A 16,796-nucleotide genomic window follows, 5' to 3' on the forward strand; every position below is an offset into this window, starting at 1 on the left:
TTTTCTAGATGTGTGACCAAATTACTGAACACCTTGGTACCTCTGTTTTCTAGTTTCTCATCTAGAAAATAGAGGTAATAATAGTACCAAGCTCATAACGTAGTTGGGGGGATTAAGTGAGTTAATACATGTAAAACACTTAGAACCGTGCATCACGTAGTAAGTTCACGTAAGTGTTTGCGATATTCATTATGTAAGTTAGTTTTAACAGTATCTTTAATGGCTATATTAATTATCTACCATTGCATAACAAATTACCACAATTTCACAGCTTAAAACAACACCCATTTATTATCTCACCATTTCTATAGGTCAGGAATATCGGCACTGCTTAACCAGGTCCTCTGCTTCAGAGTTTCACCCAAGGCTATAACGAAGGTTTCGAGCTGGGCCTGGTTCTCTTCTGATGGTTGGCTGGAGAAGGATTTGCTCCCAAGCTCACATGGCTGTTAGCAAGATTCATTTCCTTGTGGTCTATGGGACTGAGGGCCTCAGTTTAGCTGGCTATTGGCCAGAGGCCACCCTAACTTCCTTGCTACGTGGGCCTCCTCAACATGGCAACTTGCTTTATCAAAGCCAGCAAAGAGAACAGTCAGCTCGAAAGACAAGTTACAATCTCTTGCAAGCTAATCACAGAAGTGATATCTCATCATCTGTGTCATATCCTAGTAGTTACAAGTAAGTCACTTATGCCAGCCCACACTACCTGGACACAGGGATCACTGGAGGCCATCTGAGAGTCTGTCGACCGCAAGCTCTTAAAAAGAAAATGCAATATAGAAGAGATGTTTCAGAACACTGATTCTGTAATCAGCTTACCCAGATTTAAGTGCTGACTGACCTTGGGCAGGTTACTTCATCCCTGTGAGTCTCAGTTTCTTCAACTTTAGCATGAAGTAATAATAGTACTTGGGAGATACTTTGGGAAGGATGAAATGTGAATATATATATCTATATATCTTTCTTCCTTTGAACTCAGTGAGTGCTTAATAAATATTAGTTAATATTATTCCAAAGCTAACAGATATTCAGTTTAACCAGCTAGTGTATTCTACACATCACCACTAAACAGTTGATCAGACATGGCTTGAGAAAAATGAACATAAACAAAAGACCATCACAAAATTGTTACTCTCCCCTGTTAATTATGATAATTTTGAAAAGTGTCACTTCTGTATAGACACTCAGCTAGGTTATGGTGTTTTTATGGTGCTTCTATACTCAGAAACAGATTAATAATGACAATTAGAACTCAACTCCACACACCATATATCTCTATATATGACTGGAGCTATACTTCAACTCCAATCCAGCCAAGGTATCTGCTACACATGTATAAATTAAGATTTTTAATTGCATTATCAGTATGTTTTCTTGATTTAACTAAATACAATTCAATATGCCATTACTGAGATCCTTCTACGGACTATTCCCTTTGCTGGTCACTTGGGGACACAGAGCCTGACTTCAAGGAGCTCAGAGTCTCTATGGAGAGAAAAATAAACACAGGGTAATAATACAGAGTGATGCACACTGTGGCAGAAGCTGGCATAGGGTAACATGGAAACAGAGAAGAGGAGGATTAACCCAAGTTAGGTGAGTCAGGAAAGGCTTCCTGGACAAGGTGATACCTGACCTGAGGCTTAACGTGTGGGTAAGAAAGGATATTCTCAACATGGGATGCAAGAAGTGAAATAGAAATGTTCTTTGCTTTCAGTCCCACAGTCCAGTGTGGGAGACAAACTCAAAAAAAGCTAATGAGAACACCGCATGTGATGAAATGCTGTGGGAGCACTAGGAAAGCAGGTTCTGAGTGAGGTGGGGGGCTTCACGGAAAGATTCACAGAGAAGGAGATCGCTGAGCCAGACTTTAAGGATGGGAAATTGTATTGGTATGTGTTTGGTCTTCTTCAGGTTTCCTCCATTGCTACTTCCAGCATCAGATGGAATTGTCGGTGTTGGGACCGTTTTATTTTTTGTTAATCACCCTTCTTCATCCACATGCGACCAAAGAAACACCTAACTGGAAATAAGAACATTAGAACTATCTACCTACATTACACCTTAAGCATAATCTTTTAACTATAGGTCAGCATATTAACTGAATAATGGTAGTATTACTATGAATAATCATAATAGCCTAACATTTATATAACACATTCCAGTTTAGAAACCACGTTTTTTTGTTTGGTTTTTTTTTTTTTTGCGGTACACGGGCCTCTCACTGTCGTGGCCTCTTCCGTTGCACAGCACAGGCTCCGGACGCACAGGCTCAGAGGCCATGGCTCACGGGCCCAGCCGCTCCGCGGCATGTGGGATCTTCCCGTACCGGGGCACGAACCCGTGTCCCCTGCATCGGCAGGCGGACTCTCAACCATTGCGCCACCAGGGAAGCCCAGAAACCACATTTTATAGTCATTACATTTACAAACTAGTTATATTTCAGACATATACAGAAAATGATAAAATAGTCCACCTATAGTCACACCACCCAATTAACTGGATGTTACCATTTTGCCTTATTTCCTTTGGCTGTCTCTTTCTCTCTCTAAGAAGTAATGTATTAGAAATACAGCAAAAATTCCTACACCCCATCACTTCTCTACTCATATCTCTCCTTGAGAAATCACTGTTCTGCAGTTGTCATGCATCATTTTTTGTACTTTTCATACATACAAATATAAACACTATATTGTCTCGTGTATTCTTAATTTTTTTTAATTGCGTAGTGCATATTTACCCTTTTGTACCTCATTTTTCCATGCAACATTGTTTTTAAAAGTTATTCATGTTTGGGACTTCCCTCGGGGTGCAGTGGTTAAGAATCATCCTGCCAATGCAAGGGACATGGGCTTGAGCCCTGGCCTGGGAAGATCCCACATGCCATGGAGCAACTAAGCCCATGCGCCACAACCACTGAGCCTGAGCTCTAGAGACCGCAAGCCACAGCTACTGAGCCCATGTGCCACAGGTATTGAAGCCTGCACACCTAGAGCCCGTGCTCCACAACAAGAGAAGCCACGACAATGAGAAGCCTGCGCACCACAACGAAGAGTAGCCTCAGCTCACCTCAACTAGAGAAAGCCCGTGCACAGCAACAAAGACCCAACACAGCCAAAAATAAAAAATAAAATATACAAATTTATTTTTTTAAAAAAAGAGAGACATGTACCACAATGTTCATTGCAGCACTATGTACAATAGCCAGGACATGGAAGCAACCTAAGTGTCTATTGACAGATGAATGGATAAAGAAGATGTGGCACATATATACAATGGAATATTACTCAGCCATAAAAAGAAACGAAATTGACTTATCTGTAGTGAGGTGGATGGACCTAGAGTCTGTCATACAGAGTGAAGTAAGTCAGAAAGAGAAAAACAAATACCGTACGCTAACACATATACACGGAATTTTAAAAAAATGGTTCTGAAGAACCTAGGGGCAGGACAGGAATAAAGATGCAGACGTAGAGAATGGACTTGAGGACACGGGGAGGGGGAAGGGTAAGTTGGGACGAAGTGAGAGAGTAGCATGAACATATATACAGTACCAAATGTAAAATAGATAGCTAGTGGGAAGCAGCCGCATAGCACAGGGAGATCATCTCGGTGCTTTGTGACCACCTAGAGGGGTGGGATAGGGAGGGTGGGAGGGAGACGGAAGAGGGAGGGGATATGGGTGTATATGTATATATATAGCTGATTCACTTTGTTATACAGCAGAAACTAACACAACATTGTAAAGCAATTATACTCCAATAAAGATGTTAAAAAAATTTATTCATGTTTATTGATGTTGCCCTGGTAGTTGTTCTAGTTCATTCATTTTAACAACTATATAGCATTCCACTATGTGAATAAATCATAGCTTATTTACACATTCCACAAGTGAGGGACAATTAGGTTGTTTCTACTTTTTTTTTTTTTTTTTTTGCGGTACGCAGGCCTCTCACTGTTGTGGCCTCTCCCATTGCGGAGCACAGGCTCCGGACGCGCAGGCTCAGCGGCCATGGCTCACGGGCCTAGCCACTCCGCAGCAATGTGCGATCTTCCCGGACCGAGGCACGAACCCGCGTCCCCTGCATTGTTAGGCAGACTCTCAACCACTGCGCCACCAGGGAAGCCCTTTAATTTTACTTTATATTTTGCTATTACAAAGAGTACTGAAGAAAATGCTCTCGTACATGTGTCTTTGTACCTGTGCCTGAGAGTTTCACTAGAGGGGTACTTAGGAATTGTGCCTGTCTGGTACAATTTTAATATCCAGGATTGCTGGGTCATAGGATATATGCATTTTCAAGTTTACCAGATTTTGCCAAATTGCTCTCCAAAGCACTTGCTCTGTTCTAAGTACTTTACATGTATTAACTCATTGTATCATTACAACAAGCATAGGAAGCAAATGTTGTTATACTCCTTTTTCTACAGATGAGGAAATTGAAGCTAAGAGAAGTTAAGTAACTTGTTCAAGGTCACACAGATAGCAAGATGTAGAGTTCGTATTTGAATACAAGCAGTCTAGTTCCAATGCCCACATTTTGAACCACTACACTGTTCTCTCTCCTATTCCAACCCAGTATTGTGTTAATTTGCATTTTTCCCATTACTAGTGAGGTTGAACATCTTTTATACCTTTTTATTTTCAAGAAAACTAAGTATTATGGAAGGAGTGAGTAGGAAAAAAGAAAGCCATGGTCCACCCACAAAGGCAATGAGCTTTCACAGAAGGCAGGCCAGGCCCGTGGCCTCCATGACAACATGAGGTTTAGGAGACTACTGCAACTGAAGGACTGATTCGGAAGAGGAACATCTTTTTAAAATTAGTTTTATTTTTATTACAGAAATACACACACACACACACACATTGTTTAAAGAGACAACTAAATCTACCAGACTTGTTAAGAAAAGCAACAATCCTTTCCCCTAGGCATCTGTGGTGCCAGAAAGTAAAGAAGTGTAAAAGAATGACAGGGACATCACAAAAGAACAAAGAAGCCAGTGGGCTCCCAAAGGTGAAATGTGGAATAATTTGTTCATCAAAATAAATAATGATAGTAATACATCGCAGTGCATTAAATATCCTACTGTATAGCACAGAGAACTGTATTCAATATCCTAAGAAAAATCATAATGGAAAAGAATATTTTAAAAAAGAATGTATATATATATGTATATATGTATAACTGAATCACTTTGCTGTATAGCAGTAATTAACACAACATGTAAATCAACTATACTTCAATTTAAAAAACTCATTAAATAAGACCCCATGAGTCCATACTGACATTAATTAACTAATTATCTAGTTAATTATTAGTTAAGAGCTTTTCTTCCTTAGCATAAAATGAAAACTAATAAATCTAGAAGGAATGATGGAGTTAGAAAATCATCGGATGAATGGATAAAGAAGATGTGGCACATATATACAATGGAATATTACTCAGCCATAAAAAGAAACGAAATTGAGCTATTTGTAATGAGGTGGATGGACCTAGAGTCTGTCATATAGAGTGAAGTAAGTCAGAAAGAGAAAGACATACCGTATGCTAACACATATGTATGGAATTTAAGAAAAAAAAATGTCATGAAGAACCTAGGGGTAAGACAGGAATAAAGACACAGACCTACTAGAGAACGGACTTGAGGATATGGGGAGGGGGAAGGGTAAGCTGTGACAAAGTGAGAGAGTGGCATGGACATATATACACTACCAAACGTAAAATAGATAGCTAGTGGGAAGCAGCCGCATAGCACAGGGAGATCATCTCGGTGCTTTGTGACCACCTAGAGGGGTGGGATAGGGAGGGTGGGAGGGAGGGAGACGCAAGAGGGAAGAGATATGGGAACATATGTATATGTATAACTGATTCACTTTCTTATAAAGCAGAAACTAACACACCATTGTAAAGCAATTATACTCCAATAAAGATGTTAAAAAAAAAAGCATAGCGTTTATTTTCCTGCTCCAAGTCAAACAAACAAAAATTATGGTAGATATCAACTTTAAACTTAAAGGGACCTTTTAAAATCTTAAGTACTTCGAGCTTAAATGGAGTAATCAGTAAATACATGTTGATAGAAAAAAGACAAAGGACTGACGGCTAAAAAGGGACCTTGGAGACTGTCTTGTCCACCCTCTTCATTTTACCTATGGGAAAGCCAAGGCACAGAGCGGAGACATCATTTGACCATGGTGGCAGAACTGAGGTTAAAAATCCAGGTCCCCAGATTTCTCAAACTAGTCCTCATTCAACTGCCATCCCAACGCCTTCCTGCTGACAACTTTTAAGAGTGTAATTTGCAAAAACAGTATCACCGTATCCGTACGAATCAAGGTAGGATGTATTTACATACATACAAACATAGCTACTGACAAAAATGTTATAAGAACATTAAAAGAAAGCTCGGCAAGCAGAGAGGAAACATAAACCACCACAATGCCCGCTGTCCTAATACGGCATATTGGTAATGGTTTACAAGTGGCATAATTTCAACTACTGCAAGCCCCTCACTGACACATTCACTATTCTTATATTCCCTTTTTCCTAAAGTGGTTCATTCTGTCTGTCTTCACTACTAGTTTAAGGCTGCACTGCCAGACATTTTGAACATAACTAGACTGTAACTCATTATATTTTTAAATGGGTCACTTGAAATCCATGCCTTCACATCTTAAGAAAGCATCAAAGCTGGGTGAAGACAGATAAGAACATATACTATTAAAACACTGTTATAAAGGACCACAGGTCACATCCTAACCCTGTAAGGCTGTGATGTTGATCTACTTTCTCCCTATTGTAGCTGAAGGTTAGGACACTGTTAGAATTGCTAAGGATAGATTTTGTTCTAATGCTTTAAGGATTCAGGAGAGCAATTTAAGGCTTTTGAGATATGAGTCATTCATATAGGGATGAAATTATTTTTTTACTAAAACGCATTCATTTTGAAAATAGTAAGGTAGTTCTCACTTGAAAGCAAACTCAAATCAAACACTGAACTCACGGAGCGGTACATTTGAACAGTTGGAGTTGTCAAGCATAGCATTTTTACATAAGCACTGTGAGATGTAGTAAACCAAGTGAACCTCTGTTGGGAAAAAAAAAGTGACTTGTTTTAGAAGTGAACCGCATTTAGAAGGAAAATAAACTTTAGACAAAAGCCTTTACACCTTTGTCTCCATGGAGCTGGACAGGACCTCGAGAGACCACCTAGTGAAGCCACCTGCCCTTCATAGCAATTGCTTCCCTTTTGGTCCCCTCACCTAGGCTCCCAAAACTAATCCCCTCTAAGACAGTTGTTTAGTTGTTTGGCTCCAGTCTATAATGAAAGAATTTCAGGCACCTGACATGTGATGGGAAAGAGCTTTTTGGACAAGAAAGCCTTCCGGGTGCCCTTAAACCACACTGTTCTAGTCCTCCCGGTTTTCTTATTATCCATCAGTGTATTTCTGGCCTGATCTTCAACTCTTGCTAAACATCATCAGAATTTGGAAAGGCACTTTGAGATGTCTGACATGATTTAGAGGCTACCGGAAATCATTTACAGGCCACTCTAAACTATTTCAAAATAGCTATTTCAATAAGGCTTGTGTAAAGCTTCAAGGTTCTCTCAAATTGCACTACACTGTGCTTAGGAAACTAGGCAGGCAGCAATCAACTTGCAGTGTTTTTCATTGCCTGACAATCAGCTTTGGTTGTTTGTTTATTGATTTGCGTATCGGGTAACTGGCCTTTGTTCAACATTAAATTAAAAACATGTTATAAAGCAATTACACCTATTTCACTCACTAGCACTACATCTGACCTGTGGATCCACCTTTCTAATTAAAAAAAAAAAAGTTGAGCCAGAAAAAAAATCTAAGTAACCAGGTTCTCAAAAGCTGTTTTGAATGAATGGATAATATTAGAGCTTAATTAAATAATGTGTTAACCAAATTCCCTCTCCCCTTATTTTCTAGCCGATTTCTCTTAAGCATAGTTGGCAGGAAAAGGGAAAGATATTTTAAGGAAAAAAATATTCGATTAAACCCCAAAGTTAGCAGAGCTCAATGATGGGCAGCACAGTGGAGGGAGAGCAAAGCTCTCTAGGTCACGCAGCAGAAGTTTGCAGCGTCAGCCCTGGTTCTGCCCTGCCTTAATCAAAAATCATTTCCAATCTCTGGGTCTCAGTTTCCTCTTCCAAACCCCTTTGAACTTCAGAAGCCTTTGTGCTGAGTAATGTTAAAAGGAAAGCTACTCATTTTCAAACTTCTAGAACATCACTTGTATTAAAAATACATAAAAATGATTTTTTAAAAACCAGTATGGATATGCATGTTAAATGTTAATTTGACTATGTCAGGTGGTATGTTTCTGAGCAATACTTTTTGTGTTTCCAATTTTTAAAATAGTGAACATAGATTCTTCATTTTTTTAAATAAATTTATTTATTCATTTATTTATTTTTGGCTGCATTGGGTTTTTGTTGCTGCCCGCGGGCTTTCTCTAGTTGCGGCGAGCGGGGGCTGCTCTTCGTTGCGGTGCACGGGCTTCTCATTGTGGTGGCTTCTCTTGTCGCAGAGCATGGGCTCTAGGCATACCGGCTTCAGTAGTTGTGGCTCACGGCCTCTAGAGTGCAGGCTCAGTAGCTGTGGCGCACGGGCTTAGTTGCTCCGTGGCGTGTGGGATCTTCCCGGACCAGGCCTCGAACCCGTGCCCCCTGTGTTGGCAGGTGGATTCTTAACCACTGCACCACCAGGGAAGTCTGAGATTCTTTATCTTTTAAAGTTTCAGCCTAATCATAATGAATCACAAACTCAGTATTACTTTAGAATACAGTATTAAGTTTCCTTCTCATGAGAGTTCAGCAGGCTTTATCTAGGTAATGCCCAGAGAGTCCCTGTGAGGTAGGTGAATGGTGTCTCATTTCTGTAAATCAGCATTTTTCAACTGGAGTTTTGCAGGGAACTTAAGTCCTGATATCCTAAGACATCCACTCTATGTAGTGAATTAACCTTTCTCCTATGCATCTAGAGTGGTACTAGTCACTTCTCCTTGAGAAAATAATCACTCCACTATTTTCTGTGTTTAGTGGTTCAGCTGAGGAACCCCAGTTGAAAAAGGATACACAGAAGGCAAACCAACCCACATACCTGATCATTTGATTAGTAGTTTCTTAAATTGCACTTTGAGTCATAGGTTAGCAAAATGTTTTAAATGAATTTAAACATTTATGTTTAAATGAATTTAAACATGAATTTAAACATTCCAGGAATGTACACAGAATGTTTTAAAAGATTTTAAACATTAAAAAATTTTCCCTGAGTACTCTTAATTGTTGAAATTTCCAGTTATTTAAATGACAAACCCTTTTATCAGCACAATGTATTGATAGTGATTAGTCAGACTTTTAATGCACAAGGCACCAGTAAGTACTCTCTAGTGAGCAGGATAATTTTTTCAAATAAAAAGGTAAGGGAATTCCCTGACAATCTAGTGGTTAGGACTCCGCACTTCCACTGCAGAGGACACGGGTTCTATCCCTGGTCAGGGAACTAAGATCCGAAAGCTGCGTGACACGGCCAATAAATAAATAAGTAAATAAAAGGTAAGATTAAACAAGATCAGAGTTCAAAGAGGGTGGCTTACCAAGTCAATGAGCTCCTAAGTAGATGATTGTGGATCACATGGTTTCTTCCCAGTCCCATCCAGATCCTCATTTGCTGTGCAAGTCTGAATTCCGGATGATGGTGCAAATAAAAATAATCGCAGCTAAGAACTTCACGTGTATTTACTCCACACAACAACTCTACCATTTTACAGACAAAGAAGCCAAGACCGAGACTTAGACATTTTAGTTAACTTCTTGAAGGTTTCAATCTAATAACTGGTGGAGCTTTGGTCATTTTTGTCTTTCTAAGTTGTCAAATACATGGGAATACATTTGTTTATAATTTTTTTTTTTTGGCTGTGCAGCACAGGGATCAAATGAAGGCCCCTGGCAGTGAATGCACTGAGTCCTAACCACTGGAAAGCCAGGGAATTCCCATTTGTTTATAATATTTATTTATTGTCCTTTTAGTATCTGTGGAATTTGTAGTGTTATAACTTTTCTCATTCGTGTCATTTGTGTCTTCTCTCCTTTTTTCCTGATAAGTCTGGCTAAAGGTTTATCGATTTTATTGATCTTGAAGAACCAGTAGAATTTGGTTTCACTGACTTTTCCTCTATTGTTCTGGTTGTGATTGTTGTTGTTTCACATTTCATTTATGTCTGCTCCAATCTTTATTATTTCGTTTCCTCTCCTTATGTTGTGTTTAATTTGTTCTTTTTCTAGTTTCTTTTTTTTTTTTTTTTTGCGGTACGCGGGCCTCTCACTGTTGTGGCCTCTCCCATTGCGGAGCACAGGCTCCGGACACGCAGGCTCAGCAGCCATGGCTCACGGGCTTAGTTGCTCCGCGGCATGTGGGATCTTCCCGGACCGGGGCACGAACCCGTGTCCCCTGCATTGGCAGGCGGATTCTTAACCACTGCACCACCAGGGAAGTCCCCCTAGTCAAGTTTAGCTAGCTCATCTTACCTAAGAAAACACACTGCTAGCCTTACCAGGAAATCCTTGACTCCTAGCCAATCATGCCCTGTTTCTGCATTGCCTCTCCTAATGCTCTATAAAACTTGCTCTTGCCAAAACCCCTCAGGAAAAGTGCTCCACTGCTTGTGAGGCACTGTACACTCCCAATCCATGGATTGTTTTCCCTCAAATAAAGGACTTTGCACTCATTATTAAATTGTATCATTTTTGTCATTTGATACCCCATTTGACGGATTAACAAATTAAAGTCACAAAATGCTGAAATGACCTACCCACGTTAATAGTTAAGCAGAAACTTGATGTGAGGGCCATCTGACTCCACAGCCAAGACTGTAATGACCATCTGTACCACTGCCAAAGCTTTTCTTAAATTTGATTTTTTAATATTTTAAATTTATTTGTATATTTTTTATTTTGAAAAATTTTATATCTATTTTGGGGTTTTAAAAAAATATTTTCTTTCTTTATTTATTTTTGGCCATGCCATGCGACTTGTGGGATCTTAGTTCCCCAACCAGGGATCGAACCTGGGCCCACAGCAGTGAAAGCACCTAGTCTTAACCACTGGACTGCCAGGGAATTCCCTATTTTTTTGTTTTACATAAAGATACTTTATAGTTGTGGGTCCTGGACGTATATAGGGCAGCATGAGGTAATTTTGTTTACAGGGGTAGATGAACAATTATTTATTCTAGTTCTGTGAAAAATGCCATTGGTATTTTGATAGGGATTGCATTGAATCTGTAGATTACCCCGGGTAGTATGGTCATTTTAATGATATTAATTCTTCCAATCCATGAACACAGTACATCTTTCCATCTGTTTGTGTCATCAACTTCTTCAGTCAATGTCTTACAGTTTTCCAAGTATAGGTCTTTTACCTCCTTAGTTAGATTTACTCCTAGGTATTTTATTTGTTTCGATGCAATTATAAATGGGATTGTTTTCTTAATGATAGTTCATTGTTAGTATATAGAAACACAACAGATTTCTGCATACTAATTTTGTATCATGCAACTTTGCCTGATTTATTGATGAGTTTGGGTAGTTTCTTGGTGGTGTCTTTAGGATCTTCTATGTATAGTATCCTGTGGTCTCTGGCTGCAGGGCCATGGGGCTGAAGGAGTTGGTGCTGTCCTGCTGGTGGGCAGGGCAGGGTATCAAAGGCTGGCTGCAGGGCCCTGTGGGGGGGTGGTTTCAGGGCTAGTGCCAGTGAATTAGTGGGCAGGGCCAGGTTCTGGGCACCCTGGTGGAGGGGGCCTGGTTCTGGGGTGGCTGGAGGTTTGGGGGTCTTAAGGCAGCCAGCCTGCTGGTGGGTAAGGCTGTGTCTCCACCTGGCCAGCTGCTTGTCCTGAGTTGTCTGAGTACTGGTGCTGACAGGCTGGTAGGTCTCAGTGCTAATAAGCTAGAAGGATTCCAAAATGGTGTTTGCCAGCACCAGTGTCCTTGTGGTAGACCGAGCTCCCAAAACTGGCTGCTGCCAGTGTCTGTGTCCCCAGGGTGAGCTGCAGTTGCCTCCCGCCTCTCTGGGAGGCTCTCCAAGATCAGCAGGCGGGCCTGACCCAGGCTCATTTCACATTACTGCTTCTGCCCTGGGTCCTGGAACATGTGAGATTTTGTGTGTGCCCTTTAAGGGAGGAGCCTCTATTTCCCCCAGCCCTCTGGCCCTCCTGAAACTAAGTCCCCTGGCCTTCAAAGCCAAATGTTCTGGAGGCTTGTCTTCCTGGCACAGCACCCCCAGGCTGGGCAGCCTGATGTGGCACTTGGACACCTTGCTCCTTTGGGAGAACCTCTGCAGTTGTAATTATTCTCCCCTTTGTGGGTTGCCCGCTCGGCCGGGGGTGGGGGTCGGGTATTGGTCTTAACTGTACCACATCTCCTCCCCTCTTACCCAACTCATTGTGGGTCCTTCTTTATATATTTCATTGTACAATATCTTTTCTGCTAGTCTGCAGGTCTTCCTCATCAATAGTTGCTCTGTAAGTAGTTGTAATTTTGGTGTGGCCATGGGAGTTCAGGGTCTTCCTACTCTGCCATCTTGGCCACTCCCTCGTTAGACTTCTTACATTGTGGCTGAGTGATCCCCAAAATGAATCTTTCCTTCAGCCTTCACTAACAGTTTCTACTAGGCCATTTCAGCTTGTGCACGCTGACACATGTTTTAGACTTTTGTTATGTCAGCAGTCTGCTTTCACATACTGTGATTTATAAGAAATATATATTTGGTTATCCAGATGGCCTAAATATATCTCATATAAATTTGGTCTTTGTCCATGGCTCCTGGCTCACAGGTCCCAAAACCCTTGGAATCTTCCTGCACGACAAGAGTAGTGGGAGCACCTTGTGGCATAATATTTGCTCGCTTGTCCTCTGTTCCTGAAATAGCTTTAGAGCTGTGAAGGTGAAATGGATGTCTTGTTATTCACAACAAGCCCCTTTCTACCACAACTGGGTTTATGTTGATGAGGTGACTTTTGGAAAGCAACTCAGGATGGGGGTTGGTTGTCAGGGGAACCAACCATGTGATTAGAGGGTTAGAACTTTCAGTCACTCCCCCCTACCTCCACCCCTCCCCCAGATCTAAGGAGAGGAGGGGGGCTTGAGATTGAGTTCGATCACCAGCAGCCAATGATTTAATCAACTGTGCCTATGCAATGAAGCCTCCATAATAAAACCCCAAAAGGACAAGGTTCTGAGACCTTCCAGGTTGGTGAACACATGGAGATTTGGGGAGACTGGCATGCTTGGAGAAAGCACGGAAGCTCAGTGCCCTTTCCAAACACCTTGCCTTATGCATCTTTTCCACCTGGCTGTTCCTGAGTTATATCCTTTTATAATAAAGAGATGGTCTAGTAAGTAAAACGTTTCTGTGAGTTCTGTGAGCCACTCTAGCAAAGTAATAGAACCCAAGGAGGGGATCATGGGAACCTATGATATATAGAAAGTAGATCAGAAGTACAGGTAACAATCTGGACTTGGGATTGGCATCTGAGGAGGGAGGGCAGGCTTGTAGGACTGAACCTTTAATCTCTGGAATCTGACACCATCTCCAGGTAGATAGTGTCACAATTGAACTGAACTGTAGGACACCCAGCTTGTGTCCTACAGCCTGGTGGTGTGGGAACCCTCCCCTGCTCACCACCACCCCCCAACACACACACACACACACACACACACACACATGAACTGGGTCCAGACCTTTACATACCAGTTGCTATTTTGATTAACATAACAAACCACCCTAAAACTTAGGAGCTCTAAAAAATCCTCATTCTATTTTCTATCATGATTCTATGGGTTTATTGAGCTCAGTGGTGAAGTTCTGTTGGCCTGAATTTCTCATGCAGTTGCAGTCACACGATGGCTGGGGTTGGAGTCATCTGGAGGTTTGACTGGGATCCTGATATAACTGGACTGCTCTGTCTTTCCATATGGTCTCAGGGCCTCTCCCCTCCACATGACCTCTCCACATGGTCTCTGCAGAAAGGTAGCTTGACTTTGTACGTGTTGGCTCAGGGGTCACAAAAGTGATCATTGTAAGAGAAAGGAAGCAGAAACTGCCAGTAAGTCCTAAAGGCTGGATCTGGCCCCTATCTTACACCACTCACAAAAATTAACTGGAAATGGGTTAAAGACTTAAATGTAAGACCTGAAACCATAAAACCCCCAGAAGAAAACATAGGGACAAGGCTTTTTGACACTGGTCTTTGTAATTATTTTATTGATATAACACCAAAAACACAAGCAGCAAAAGCAAAACTCACCATGTGGGACTATGTCAAACTAAAAGCCACTGCCCAGCAAAAGAAACAATCAACAAAATGAAAAGGCAACCTACAGAGTTGGAGAAAATATTTGCAAACCATCTACCTGATAAGGGGTTAATATCCAAAAATATATAAGGAACTCATAAAACTCAACAGCAATAAAACAAATAATCAGATTTAAAAATAGGGAAATAATCTGAATAGACATTTTTCCAAAGAAGGTATACAAATGGCCAACAGGTACATGAAAAGGTGCTCAATATCACTAATCATCAGGGAAATGCAAACCAAAACCACAATGAGATGTCATCTCAAACCTGTCAGAATGGCTACTATAAAAAAGACAAGTCATAACAAATGCTGGCAAGGATGTGGAGAAAAGGGAACCCTTGTACACTATTGGGGAAATGTAAATTAGTACAACCACTTTGGAAAACAGTGTGGAGGTTCCTCAAAAAATTAAAACTAGAAATACCATATGATCCAGCAATCACGCTGGGTATATATCTGAAGGAAATGAAATTACTATCTCAAAGAGGTATCTGTACCCCCATATTCACTGCAGCATTATTTACAACAGCTAACACATAGAAACAACTTAAATGTCCGTTGACAGATGAATGGATAAAGAAACTGTAGTGTGTGCATATGTGTGTGTGTGTGTGCATATACACACACAGTGGAATATTATTCAGCAATAAAAAGAAGGAAACCCTGCCATTTGTGACAACATGATGGACCTTGAGGGTGTTACGCTAAGTGAAGTAAGTCAGACAGAGAAACACAGATACTGTATGATCTCACTTATATGTGGAATCTAAAAAGAGGGTAGATTGACAGTTTCCAGAGGCGCAGGGAGGAAGAATGGGCGAAAGTGGTCAGAGGGTACAAACTTCCAGTTATAAGATGAATAATTTCTGGGGATCTAATGTATGGCATGGTGACTAGAGCTAACAATACCGCATTGTATACTTGAAAGTTGCTAAGAGATTAAATCTTAAAAGTTCTCACCACACACACAAAAAAATGTAACTATGTGAGATGATGGCTGTGTTAACTAACCTTATTTTGTGGTAATCATTTCACAATATATGCATATATTAAATCATCACGTTGTACACCTTAAACTTACACAATGTTATACGTCAATTACACACCAATAAAGTTGGAAAAAATAAATGTTGAATATTGAATAAAAAAAAAAGACTGGATCTGGAACTGACACAGTATCCCTTCCACAGCATTCTACTGGTTAGCACCAGCCAGAGGCCAATGTGGCAGGGATTGCACAAGGGTACAAATACCAGATAGTGTGGTTCCTTGAGGGCCACCATCAGAATCGAGTTACCATAGAGAGCCAAAAAATACACCACTTACTTCAAGATTATTAAAATCCTAATCTTGGGTTTTGTTTTTTATGTCTATATATTGCAATCCAGTGGGCAAACCTGAGTTAGACTATCACATTCACTCAACCAGCAACTAAATTTTCCAAAGAATAAATATAACCATAATTCACAGCTGCTGAGTTAACAGGTTCTATCCCCATTCTAGGCCAAAGAAAGTTCTAAAATAAATTCCTGAAAATTCATTCTCACACATTTTTCAGGACTCCATGTGAGAGTCCACATGTGCTTCAAAAATCAATTTTGAAGTTGTCTGAGGGAATTCCCTGGCAGTCCAGTGGTTGGGACTCCATGCCTTCACTGCAGGGGGCCTGGGTTCGATCCCTGGTCGGGGAACTAAGATCCCAAAGCCAAGTGGCATGGCCAAAAATAAAATAAAATAAAAATTATAAAAAGAAAAATAAAGTTGCTTGATGATCAAAGTGGAATTGACAATGAACCATGGTGGAATGATAAGAAAGATATTTTGGAATAAACTTCTGGAAGTTCATCCAAATGTTAAACCTATCTGATAAAAGATAAGAAGCAAAAGACCCAATGTGAATCAACTTGGTTAAAATTAAAACACAATTTCACCATATTATATGATGCAATCATTGAGGGCTGGTCAGAAGAGATAAGGACTGGCAGGTGGGGTTGGGCAGATTTCACAGGTCAAGTCAGGCAAGACGTGAGGTACTGAGAGGTTAGCTAACTAGGCAGGGGTGAACTCATTATGTTCCACCTATGGTGATTTTTTTTCTGTTCTCTAAATGTACTAACTTCTGAGCTGACTCAGAACTCTTTCTGCTATGATCTGAATGTTTGTGTCCCCCCAAAATCCACATGTTGAAATCCTACTGCCCAATATGATGGTATCTGGAAGTGAGACCTTTGGGAGATAATTAGGTCATGAGGGTGGAGCTCTCATGAATGGGATTTCTGACCTTATGAGACCCCAGGGAGCCTTAGTACCTTCCATCATGTGAGAATACAAGAAGTCTGTGACCTGGAAGAGGGCCCTTACAGAATCATGCTGGCACTCTAATTTTGGACTTCCAGCATCCAGAAT

Source organism: Delphinapterus leucas, chromosome X (assembly GCF_059928025.1).
Source record: "Delphinapterus leucas isolate spDelLeu-1000000601 "Yukka" chromosome X, BTC_Dleu_Yukka2, whole genome shotgun sequence".
Lineage (NCBI taxonomy): Eukaryota > Metazoa > Chordata > Mammalia > Artiodactyla > Monodontidae > Delphinapterus > Delphinapterus leucas.